A 13,282-nucleotide genomic window follows, 5' to 3' on the forward strand; every position below is an offset into this window, starting at 1 on the left:
GCAAGTGTGGAAGAACATTTCGGCGCGTGCTCTTTCATCCGTGGAAAGGAGCACACTCTACATTTGGGTCAACCAAAAGATACCGCACCGGCGGCTTTTGTCTAGGATGCGACGAACCGACGGAGATCAGTGTACGCATTGTGCGGCAGCAGTAGAAACCGTACAGCACAAATTCTTCGACTGCCCCAGAGTGAATGAAGCGACCCGTCTGCTGCAGCAGAAACTGGCGGCGATATTTCCAGTAGGACGGCGTGTTTTCGACAGTGGGGAACTAATGCGACCAGCGCTTGAGCGACTTTCGGCGAGAAAGAAATCAACTGTTTTGAAGCACTTAGTTGTTTATATCACTTTCATTGATAATTGCAATGGTAGAGTAGATACTGATGAACTAAATTTTGCTTTCCAAGTCGTAGTTTAAATGATTATTTGTATAATTTTTACTAAACAATTTCGACAATAAACGTACTTTTATAAAAAAAAAATTAAAGCAATTGAAAATCATCCGTGGTGTATTTTGTAAGGACTGATTCGGACAATCCATCGAGAAATTCAGAAAATATAAACAGTAGAACAACATGTTCTAGAGATGTGTTCGATGACCTATGGGTCAATAAGGGTATCCTATCTCGTGTTGAATGTCATTTGAAAACAACAAACGTAAATGTAGATTTGGATGGTTTAGGAATCGAATAAGGATCACATTTTGACTGCTATGCAGCAGTGGTGAATTAGCACCGAACAATATGGTTAACAACTGAACAACACATTAATTCAGCTGCTGTTCTGTAAAAAAACACGTGTTTTTCATCCTGTACTCTGAGTCGAAGTATGATGAAACGACAGCGCTTATTTGACTGGCTTGTTAAAAAAAAAACAAATTATACAGTAACATGTGCTAGTTTTTACATAAGCTTAATAAGAAGCAGAAAAAGCTTTTGTTAAACTATTTTCAGAGGATTTCTGCAAGTCCAATAGAAATCTAATTGAACTCTTGAACAGTGTTTTAAATTAAGGTACACCGGGGTGACTTGAAACGGGTGATGGAGCAAGATCGTTTGATTCAAAACTATGTGTTAGGTCTAGTGTTAGGTATTACATTCAAACAGTTTATCATGATGGAATAACATCACCACAACCCGCTATTTCATCTTACCCCACTCGTTTCAAACTTGCCTCGGTGTACCTTATCATTGTTAATACAGATAAGTAAAAGCATTTTTTTTTTGTACAGTATTGTGCATAATTTTAGTTCAGCTATCATTACTATTATAAAGTAATAATTCAGCATGCATGCTTGTTTGTGGCTTGCGATTGTTAGTAGGGCTAGGAATGTTCCGCCATGTCAAATCACGTTGTCTTAAGGCAAAACTAGACGCATTTCCTCATTTTTTTTGGTTTTTGATTTTCTATTAAGTTGCGAAGCTATATTTTCAAAATCGGTTTTCATACACAATTAGAGGAAGGATCGAGCTATCTACTGGATTTTTTTCAGGAGTAAAAATTTTACCAATTTTTCAAAAACCATATTTTTTTGAAATTTTATTCAAAACAGATTTCCTCAAAAATGAAAAACATTTTCCTCCTGAAAATTAATCAGGAGATACCTTGATCCTTCCTCTAACTGTGTACGAAACTCGATTTTAAAAATATTGTTTCGTTGTTTAATAAAAAATCAAAACCAAAAAGTGAGGAAATGCTTCCAGTTTCGCCTTTAATACAATTTATTTTGAAAGACTTGGGCTTCTCATGTTTTCCATTAAACAGCTGAGATATTTTGCAGCGTCTTCTGAGTTAATGTAGATTCCGGAAAACTATTAGAATGGCGAACACGTACTTAGATCATACAACAGTCATACCATAAGGGTGATCATATATGGTTGACAAGCAACGATAGATATCTCCGCGGCTTACCTAGCTTTGGAATATCAATTCAAAGCGGCAAATCATTACCCAAGCTAGCGTAACGACCGATTGACAAACCACAATTATTGTTGATGAGACACCTGAATTCGTCCAGTATCTGCAATGACTCATCACCATTGAAACCAATTTAGGAAATTTCACCAAGTGCTAACACCCACGCACTGCTGCCGCTTCCAATAATCACGTCCACCTTAGCCTAAAAATACCCTGAACCGGACAGGTGGTAATGGTAACGAGTAACGACGACGGACAAAAACCCGCGTGTCATCGAACGCAGGTTGCTGCACGTACAATCAAAACGATCACTTTTCCTTTTGTTCTGCTTCTTAGTCAGTACGATCAGTACGATCATTCCCTATCACCAGTCAGTGGGTCTAACTACACCGACTCTTGCCATTGAAAATGTTCGCGGTTCGCCCGTGGCCTACCATTTGACCGACATTAGACCGCAAATCTGGCCGAGGGCAGGCCGTCGTTGCTGAATCGAATACGAGTAGGTGATGACGACGACGCACTTTGGTATCGCGCCTAGAGATAGCGTGATAGGAATCGACAATTAGCTCTCGGACTTTATCAGAATTAAATTAAAGCATTGCACATCGACAGAGCGATGATCGACGGCAGAGACCTTGCACCGAGTTTTGCGCACGTTTTGCGTTTTCCAAGAATTCAGAAGATCGTAGGTTTTACTTATTGCGCGACGATCACGGTGAAGTAATTCGATTCCGAAAGAGGTGCTCCTAAGTATAGGGGCGTAGTTCAAAATGCACACATGGGGTAAAAGCACCTAAAATCATTTCCGAAAGAAGTACTCTGTGATCATAATCAGTGGTTGATTGTGTCAAGATATGTTTTCATAAGAAATCCTTGTCAGAGCCAGACTATTGTAATTATGAAAATTGGGAACTATATTTTATAATTTGACAATCTCGGATTTTTAGCTTGCTCGTAATGATTCCTGATTATTATTGTGTTATTAACCCTTTGTTTCTAAAGATTGGGCGAAGTTATAAAGACGAGTGAATGTGTATGTCCAATTTACATACTTCTTCTAAAAACTATGTAAATGCATTACATGTTATGTTCAGTAAATATTCGTTATTGTTATCGCTTTGAATGTATCAAAAATATAAACGTTCATAATAGAAAATGAAGACAAATGGCATTTTGAATCACATTCCCCTACTCAGGTAATAATGCTATAGCAAATTTTGCGCTTCGATAGCGGCGCATTTGCCTACCACGCTACGCGCGTCGTTTAACCTTGTGGTGCAATGTTTGGCAAATAAGCTCACGTGTATGCGTCCCTCGTTGGGAGCTGCTGTAATTCAACTCTTATTCAGCCAAGATGACTGCTCGCTCGAGCTTCTTTTCGAGTGGAGAGTTGATTCAAGTCTGCCGCTGGCTGGGTGCACAACTTGAAACTTGAATTTGGTTACTTAACGATCCGATGAGTGTCCCAAAAGACAATGGAATGGTTGTTTTGTTTCGACAGGGGACGTGATTTATTTGGTGAAATTGGCGATAAAATCAATTGGGTTGTGGTTTCGATGGAATTTAAATGCTCTGTAGATCGAAAGTCATTTGATGCATATGTAGCAACAACATTTTACAATGTTGTTAAACTCTCGTGTGACAGATTTAATCCTAGAGAACATCATCTTCTTGTTGTAATCCTCCAACTGGGACAAATCCAGCTCTTCAGCTTAGTGTGCCAAGAGAACCCCCACATACTCATCATGTGGGAACTTTGTTTGTAATTGACCATAACCATTCATATATCCTGCAGCAAGCCCGAGGACGCCAATCAGGCTTATTCTGCGAGTCGTGTGAGGTGAGACGCCTCGAATGAGGTGACAAAAGTCGACTCGCTCCCATTTGATTGGTATTAAACCGTCAGTCTCACCTAACACGACTCGCAGAATAGCTTGAATGAAATTCCCAATACGAATAGTTTCTGCGAATTCAGTTTCTGTAGGGGTTATTAAAGAAGCTTATTACAGATCTCCTGGCACGGTACAGGCTGAGTAGTTGCGTATTGCACAGTTCGCACCAAATTGGACTGCACAGTATGAAAGTGTGATGGTTGAAAGTGTGACGATAAGTGCAATCGGGCTGTCTGACAGCAGTTTGACGTCGACAAATGTCAAAGATTAGCACGTGGTGTGTGATTCGCCTGATTCTTCCCCGCTTTTGTTTTGATTCTCATCCATGTTACAACTCTCCGATTAGACTTTCTCTCTTTTTTCTCACCCAGAGTCGGAGCCGGGCAGCCAGTTTTGCAGATTTGTGCGTTTCTTCTCATGGAAGAAGTTTGTGAAATGTGGAATTCAACATGTTGATGTCGGCAACCGTGACCGAGCACAAAAATAGTGTGATAGCTGAAGTGCATCAAAAATCCATCTTTGAAAGCAACCAGCAATAATTCAGATCCCATTGATATCAATAGCCTCTGCCCAGCAACTTGTATTCGGCCGAAAACTGCAAGCAACCATAGGGAGGATCGTGTAAACAACCTTTGAACTTTAGTCGTAGGCTGACACGGAAGGTAACCTAAGCTTGCTTCCTGGTAGTCTAAGCGTCTGTTTTCCTAGAGGAACGGCTCTTAGGGGCGGCTGGTCGAAATACGAGTGCCAGGGAAGCACTTTAAGATCAACAGTGTGCAATAGTCTTCCGGAAATTGGGGGTTGGTGTTTGACCTTGCGAGCCGAGACCAACGGAAACGACCCCAGCAACGAAACAGGACTGGCGAGTGGAAACTCAGTACATGCAAGCAACATGGAACTGTCGATCTCTCAGCTTGGAAGCACTCACATAATCAGTGGATAACTGGCACTGAGGAAGATTACAAGTGGTAGTCGAAATACGCGTATCTGTCAAAGGATCAGCAATATAGGGCGGAATTAAAAGGAACGAAACTGATTACACTCATTCGAAGAGGGTATTCTGCTTAGAGGGTTCGAAAAGTCGGTACAAGATCACTCACATACAGTGTTGGTAAAATCACACTCAAAGGAGACTCATGAACCGCTCCTGCGTGAGCAAACTCGCACGCGATTCGGAATCATTTTCTCACGCGCGAGATTTTCATGCAAAATCTCGCTCTCACGAGTCAAGCGCCGAAATCTCATTCGCTTGTAAAACGAATCCAAATCAATTTGAACGGCATTCAGTGTTATTGTACGCTATATTTGCTTTTGTTCTATCATATAATCCTAAAAACAATGAGTGAAATCGCGAGGCAACTCATGCATGATTTTCTCGGCGGTGAGTTACACTGCTCACATAATCGCCGATCTACTGAAGGATAGTAGGTACGGCAACATAGCGCTGACCAGGATCCATGGTGCGAACGTTTAGAGGTAAACATACCATCTACCAGAGCTAAGGCAACACACGCAAGATGGGAACAGTTTTATCGTGAGTGGCTCGTAATTGGTTGGTGGTCGATCTACGAAAGAATATGCATGTTGACGATCAAGGACTGATGCTTAAACTTTAACATAACCAACGTGCACAGATTACAATCTACACGTAGCTCGAACGCGAGTACGACCGCTGCCCAAGCCACGAAGTCAAGATCATCATAGTCAATGACTTCACAGAAAGGCCAGGCGGAGGAATTCAGACTGACGATTGGAAAGTTCTGCGACCACCAGCTGACGAACGAAAACGGCCTACGACTTATTGATTTCACCGCCTCCAAAAATATGAACTTACGTATCTCCTTTTTTTTTCAACACAACCTCCCTTATCGTTACACCTGGAGATCACCACAGCAGACGGAATCGCAAATCGACCACGTTCTGATTGATGGACGGCACTTCGCCGACATGGGCGACATGGAGAGGTGCGTGATCGGTTGGTGGCCGATCGACGTAAGAATGTGCTGTGCAGGTTGAGGATCAAGGGACGATTCTTCAACATTGGCATAATAAACGTGCCCAGCCCTCACTCCGGAAGCACTGATGATGACAAGGACGCATTTTACGCGCAGCTCGAACGCGAGTACGACCGCTGCCCAAACCACGACGTCAAGATCATCATAGGGGATCTAAACGTTCAGGTAGGCCAGGAGGAGGAATTCATACCGACGATTAGAAAATTTAGCGCCCACCAGCTGACGAACGAAAATGGCCTACGCCTCATCGATTTCGCCGCCTCCAAGAACATGACCATTAGGCCGTCCCTTATTTTGCAAAAATTGGAAATGTTATAAGTTCGTTAGTGGAAAATGATCGTTTTGGCTAAGAAATGATCGTGTCAAAATTTGAAGTCCATATCTCAAGGCTAAGTGGTCCCTCAAGGGGCCTTAAGTTGTCAAAAATGGTATGGGACCAAAAAAACATGATTTTTTTTTTGACGAAAATGCTATTCTACTAAAACCGGTGATTTTAGGACCCTAAAGGGCCAAAAATGTGCTTAGAATTGCGATATCTCTACTCGTTTTTGAGTTATTGAACAAAATAGGGTAGGTTTCCTTCGGGATCTAAAATGCTGATTTTTCGGTTGTTTTTATGTCAATAACTCAGAAACGAGTAGAAACGGCTTCCCAAACTAACATAGTATTAAGGCAGTAATAAATTATAAAATGTAAAATCAATGTAAAAACAAAAGATTTCGGCTCAGTTATGCCCATGTGGCGCCCGAGCCTCCCAAATAAACGAATAAGTAAAAAAAAAGGATGGAGGCCTTTTGACGGACGGGCGTGCGGTGATCAAAAGGAGGAAGCAGCACTTCGACGAGCACCTCAATGGCGTGGAAGACGTAGGCACGGGAACGACTACGCCAATGCAGCAGAGGACGGAAACGAACCCACTCCCACGCCGAATGAAGTTAACCATGTCATTTACCAGCTTAAAACCAACATAGGAGCTGGTAAGGATGGTATCGCAGCTGAACTCATCAAGATGGGCCCAGAAAAGTTGGCCACCTGTCTGCATCGGCTGATAGTCAGGATCTGGGAAACTGAACAGCTGCCGGAGGAGTGGAAGGAAGGGGTAATCTGCCCCATTCACAAGAAAGGCGACCATTTGGAATGTGAGAACTTCAGAACGATCACCATTTTGAATGCTGCCTACAAAGAGCTATCCCAGATCATCTCCCGTCGTCTGTCACCTAAAACGAATGAGTTTGTGGGAAGTTATCAAGCCGGCTTTATCGACGGCCGGTCGACAATGGACCAGATCTTCACCGTACGGCAAATCCTCCAGAAATGCCGTGAAAACCAGGTCCCAACGCATCACCTGTTCATCGACTTCAAAGCGGCATACGACAGTATCGACCGCGTAGAGCTATGGAAAATCATGGACGAAAACGGCTCTCCTGGGAAGCTGACTAGACTGAATAAGCAACGATGGACGGTGTGCAAAACTGCGTAAGGGTTTCGGATGAACTATCCGGTTCATTCGAATCTCGCCGGGGACTGCGACAAGGTGATGGACTCTCATGCCTACTCTTCAACATCGCTCTGGAAAGTGTAATGCGACTAGCCAGGCTCAACAGCCGGGAAACGATTTTCCCAAAATCCGGTCAAGCACACAATTACGGATGAAATGGACATTCAGCAATGTCAATGGATATATTCAACTTTGCAACTCCCCCCAAGATTTGTGCAAGTATTCATGCTATGCTATGCTATGCTTTACGGATGAAATGGACATTGTCGCCAGAACATTTGAAACGGTGGCAGAGCTGTACACCTATGTACTTGAAACGCGAAGCAGCAAAGGTCAGATTGGTGGTAAATGCCTAAAAAACAAAGTACATGCTGGCAGGCGGAACCGAACACGATCGGGTCCATCAAGGTAGTAATGTTACTATGGTCCACTGCACGAATTTATGCTGGCCTGCTTACTCTCAAGGGATATTTGATGTTTGAGCGGTGCCGACACCGCTCAAACGTCAAATTTCGTGTGAGAGTAAGCAGGCCAGAATATATTCGTGCAGTGGACCATAGACGAGGATACCTTCGAGGTGGTGCAGGAATTCGTCTACCTCGGATCCATACTGACAGCTGACAACAACGTGAGTCGTGAGAATCGAAGGCTCATCATCAGCTAAAGTCGGGCCTACTACGGGCTCCAGAAGAAGCTGAGGTCTAAAAAGATTCACCCACGCTCCAAATGCACCATGTACTAAACGTTAATAAGACCGGTGGTCCTCTACGGACACGAGACATGGGCTATGCTCGAGGAGGACCTGTAAGCACTCGGAGTTTTCGAGTGGCTCGTGCTTAGGATGATCTTCGGCGGTATGCAGAAGATCGGTGTATGGCGGGGAAGGATGAACCATGAGCTCGCTGCACTGTATGGCGAACCTAGCATCCAGAAGGTGGCCAAAGCCGGAAGGATACGATGGGTAGGGCATGTTGCAAGAATTCCGGACAACAACCCTGCAAAGTTTTTGTTCACGACAGATGCGGTTGGCACAAGAAGGCGTGGAGTGCAGAGAGCACGATGGGCGGATCAGGTGGAGCGTGACTTGTAGAGTACCAGATGTGACCGAGTGACGGCAGCCAGGAACCGTGTAGGGAGCCTCGTAGTCGTGTAGTTAGCGTCACCAAGCGTATAACCGTACCATGCTATGGGGTGAGGGTTCGATTTCCGCTCCGAGTGATGAAACTTTTCGCAAGTAATGTTTCTTCCTCGTAATGGTGCTCGTAATGTATGTCGTGTTCGTTGTCTAGTGTTAAGTTTCGTTCAGTCTGTACAGCATCTGGCTGATGTCCGTGTATTTTTTTATGGAGAAATATTTTTGATTCAGTTTTATCTTGAATTTGATATAATACCGTCGTTAGGGGTGACATTGGGCCTAGAGGGTAACATTGGTCCATCGATCCTACGGATTCAATATAAGTCAGAGAACTTGACGGTGGATGTCAAATATCTTAGAATTATGTATTCTTGTAGTTTAGCACACAAAATGCATTCCCGTCGTACTCTAAATGTACGGAATAGTGGCCCAATGTCACCCCACTTTGGCCCAATGACACCCCGCACGACGGTACTAAAGAAAAAAAATGAAATGACAATCACAGCACAACAAAGAACAGCAGTAAGGTTTTTATTTTGTGTATTTTAACTAGTTGCTAATTCTACACTCAGGACAGCAGTAAGGGCAAAACACTGTGAAGGCCGTCCTGGTACTCCACAGGCTCCATTTGCGGTTAGATTTATACCTAGGCACGGTAAGCATAACACCATGCATTAGGGGTCACCTGACCTCCAACCACTGGAACAGACGGCCCGTAGTGCTATTCTTAGCCAGTACGACTAACCGCTACACAGCTATCTAGGCTGATCGGAAAAAGAAGCAATATTGATGATCAACTTTATACGGCTCCGAAAAGCCCGTCGAAGTCGGGGTGGGGTCTCTGGTCAAAGTCTACAATCCATACCAATTTTGAAAATCGTCTTTGGACAACAGTCTACGACGGGAGATGGAGAGTTTGAATTAGTCTAGGTAGCTTTTGTTTAGTGAAGAAAAGTAAGCCTTGATGATTTTGTGGTTATATCGGTCTCTTTCTACTCATAGTATAAGGGAGTAGAGATCAAAGTGGATAATGAAATGATAGATATGATAGAATTCGCTAGGTAGCGAACAAAAGCCATTATGTTTTTCTTACCGCGAGTGAGAAGTGTATTCAGGTATGTTCCATGGTGTTTCATGGGCATTTCTGGGAGCTTTAGGAACATCCAGAGGATTCTAGGTTATTTCAAGAGAAACTTTAGAGACGTTATAGAGGGTTACAAGAGACAGGGATGGGAACACTCACTTGGAAAGAGTTACACTCACTTGGAAAGAGTTACACTCACTTGATGTTTTCTTAGCTCAGAATCATGCTATCAAAAAACAGTGTATGGAGCACTTTTACCTTTTGGTTTTATCTAAAACTTTCCCGAATAAAGCAAGAGTCGCACACGCATACCAAAGTCGTGAGAGGGCTTTGAAGGCGAGTCTCCACGAGGTGAATGTAAATTCACTCACCTCGTGGAGACTCGCCTTCAACGTTCTGTCACGACTTTGGTATGCGTGTGCGACCCATACTTTATTCGGGAAAGTTTTAGATAAAACCAAAATATAAAAGTGCTCCATACACTGTTTTTTGATGGCATGCTTCTGAGATTAGAAAATGGCAAGTGAGTGTAACTCTTTCCAAGTGAGTGTTCCCATCCCTGACAAAAGGTTTCGGGGACTTTTTGGAGATTTCAGATCCTGGGCCCCTCTAAAACCCCCTGGAACGCACTCAAACACTCTGAAACTCTTTTAACCTACGTGAAACGCTCTGACACGTACTGATACGTCCCTAAATGTAAACATTTCTGAAAACTCCTTAAATGGAATCTCCTTGAAACCTCTGAAGCTCCCCTGAATCTCACAGATACATCCCTGAAATCTCCTTAAATCAATCTGAAACCCCCTTAAGCCTTTTGAAACATGGGGAGTGGACCTGGTGATTGAGATGGTTAGAACACGCCGAGGATCTGGGATCGAATCCCACTCCTGAAAAATTCACCGAATGTGGTTTCTTCCTTCAAAGGAAAGTAAAGCCGTGGGTTCCGATACGAACTAAACTCACGTTAACAATCCCGTTAATAATGATAAAAAAAACTTTTGAAACTTCAAACTCCCCAAGACTTCCTTAAAACCTCTTAGAACTACCCTGAAACCGGTCTAAAACCTCAAAGCCCCTTGGAAACGCCCTGAGATCCTCTGAAACCATTTGAAATGTCCTCTAAGATCTTTATGAAAACCCTCGAAATGTCCGTAAAACTCTATGAAACCTTCGTAATCGCCCCTTAAAATGCCCTTAAACGTTCTTGAAGATCTTCCTGAAACTCGATGAAACCTCTTGAAATAACCCTGAAAGTCCTTGTTTGAAGTGTTTGAAATCCTCATAGATCCTCGTTGAATCCCCAGTAGGGTAATTGTTCCCTTCGTTGTGGTGGTACTTAATGTTGCGGTAGTGGCAATTGAGCACTTTTTCGACTGAAATGTTTCCAAAAGGCATTTTTAATAGATGTATTATGCTTAAATTATGAGATTGCACCATTTGTGTGCTTAATATTTGCCCAAAAACCTATTTTAAAAAATAATTTCCTTAAATTTATTGCTGCTGTGTTCCTATTGTTGCGGTAGTGTTCCTAATGTTGCGGTATCCCATATGATTTCAATGGGATACCGCAACAATAGGAACCAAAATTAAATTTTACCTCCATAATAGGAACAGTGTGCCTAATGTTGTGGTAAGCGATTCATGATCGAAAACAGAGAGAAACGATAGTTTTTATATTTTTTCAAGCAAATTTGGATAGAAAACTACCAACTAACGTTTTGCAACCCTTCATTAGATGGTACGATCATTGTTTTTAAAATGAATTTACCTTAATACCACAACGATGGGCACACTTACCCTATCTGTTCTGAAACTCCCCTAGAAGCCCTTTGAAACGCACTGCGTTCATGGCAACCAAACAAGTTTTAAAAATATCCTGTTCCTTTTCCGAACTCATAACTTTCTTATCAAATCTATAAAAACAGCAGCCAGACAAGAAAGAGGAATAATGTTCATGCCAATGAATAAATTCGAAAATTGAGCCGTCTCTGGAGAAATGAACCATTTTATGTCCAATTTATGAATGTGCCAGAAATAAAATATCTGCTTCGGGTCAATACCATTACCATAACAAAATTTGCATAGAATTTTCGAAAGTCCTGTCCCATTCCCTGTTTCCCACGGTGTAAGACTCCCAAATGTAGATCGGAGAAATGCCATATCCAGCGCAAAGGAAAGAAGACAAAAAAAAACAGAGAAAAAAGCCACCTAAAATGTGCAAAATAAACCGGTTCCGGGGTCTCTTCTTCACATCCAATCCCCCAAAAACAGAGAAAAATAAAACTTCGTCCAAACTACAAACACAGCTTGCCAACTTGCTGCCCACTTTTTCTGCCATCACAATTGAACCTTCTCTTCTTCGTTATCACAATGTTGCACCACTGTTTTGTGGTGCGGTTTCTGATGCGGTTTTCAGCAATTCGTTCACTCCGCTCACTTCACAGTGCTTTCTGGTGTTCTTCGCCAAATTTGCTTCCGATCAGCAGTGTAATCCTAATTATTTCCTCACAAAGCATCCATGGATCACCGAAAGAGGATACATTCACTAAATTGAATAGCCTTCTTCTCGCATTACTTTGTTGATGTTGATGGATGTAAAAAACAGTCGTCGTCGTAACACGTGCAACGACGAATCGCACCATACACTATATGTAAAACAACGCGCCAAAAAACGATACGATCGCGCTCGAGTCCAGTTCGATACTGCTGTGGCGGTCGATCGTCACCACATTTGAACTCTCCGTCCGTGGCCGTGAGGGCTCGTCGACCGATCGACGCTCAGCTCAGTCGGTGACTGCCACTGCCACTGAGTTGCTATTTGATGGGGTCGTAGTGCGCTTCTTTGCTGCTGGTTGGATGTTGGTTGGTGTGGATACCAAACAAATATTGACGCCGATTTTTGCTGATCGTGCTGCGGTTGGAAGTAGTTCTCTCCGGCTGAGAATCGGATGCGAGATGAGTTGGCTGAATTTTTGGAGGCAGACGCGTTGATACGTCGTTTGATGGTGGGAAATTAGTGCTGCAAACTTTGACCGGTTCGATGGCTGGATAGTGTGAATATGGAGGCACAAGAGGTCGCGATCGATTCATGATAGAATGCGGTTAATCATTTCTATACAGATTTAGCATATATTCATGAATGACGAAAAATCATACAAATGGGCTGCTTATCAATTAGTTAAAAGAATTAATTGAATTTCACGCTAACTATTTCAGTACTTTGTCAATTCAATATCTTAGAAATACCAATTACTTCGCCTTTGTATCCTTTCTAGACGCCCGACAAACTAAACAGCAATATCAAAGGGGCGGTTGTTGACACATTTTGGCGAATTTCATTACTTAATTTGTTAGATCATTTTTGTTGCTGAACTCTCATTTCCCATAGGTTTCACGTAGGTATCACACCTTCGGATTTGTCATCTCGATCCGCACTGTTTGCCTTCCACATGTGTGATAAATAAGTGATAATGAAGTTTGATCTTTCTAAGTGGAACGGCAAGCAAATCGAGACAAGTTAACTACCGATGTTTGTTATACGTATTTACACAAAGCAATGAAAAATAACTACAACAGTGCATTCTAGCGTATCCGAAGTATAATAGAGTGGGCCATATCGGTATTGATAGCAAATGTGAACAGTTTTATCGGTTTTAGTTGATGTCAGGATTTAGCTACACTTTCGCTATATCAGCAAATGATCATGGGTTCCAATCCCAGCCTTTCTAATCACAACCAGGG

The 13,282-nt window shown here is 42.6% G+C and overlaps 1 protein-coding gene across 2 annotated transcripts in view; it reads right to left on the bottom strand.

Moving 5' to 3' along the window:
• The window catches only part of LOC115253904 (glutamyl aminopeptidase), a 31,288-nt gene extending 18,979 nt beyond the window's left edge, over window positions 1-12,309 (bottom strand). The window contains exon 1 of one of the 2 annotated variants that reach the window (XM_029874353.2): window positions 12,117-12,309. The gene's annotated coding sequence lies outside the window, so the exon portion shown is untranslated. Of the gene's footprint in view, window positions 1-11,890 lie in introns of both variants that reach the window. The other variant, XM_062847053.1, reaches the window with a different exon arrangement.
• Window positions 12,310-13,282: the final 973 nt, after the last annotated feature.

This window comes from Aedes albopictus, chromosome 1 (genome assembly GCF_035046485.1).
Source record: "Aedes albopictus strain Foshan chromosome 1, AalbF5, whole genome shotgun sequence".
Lineage (NCBI taxonomy): Eukaryota > Metazoa > Arthropoda > Insecta > Diptera > Culicidae > Aedes > Aedes albopictus.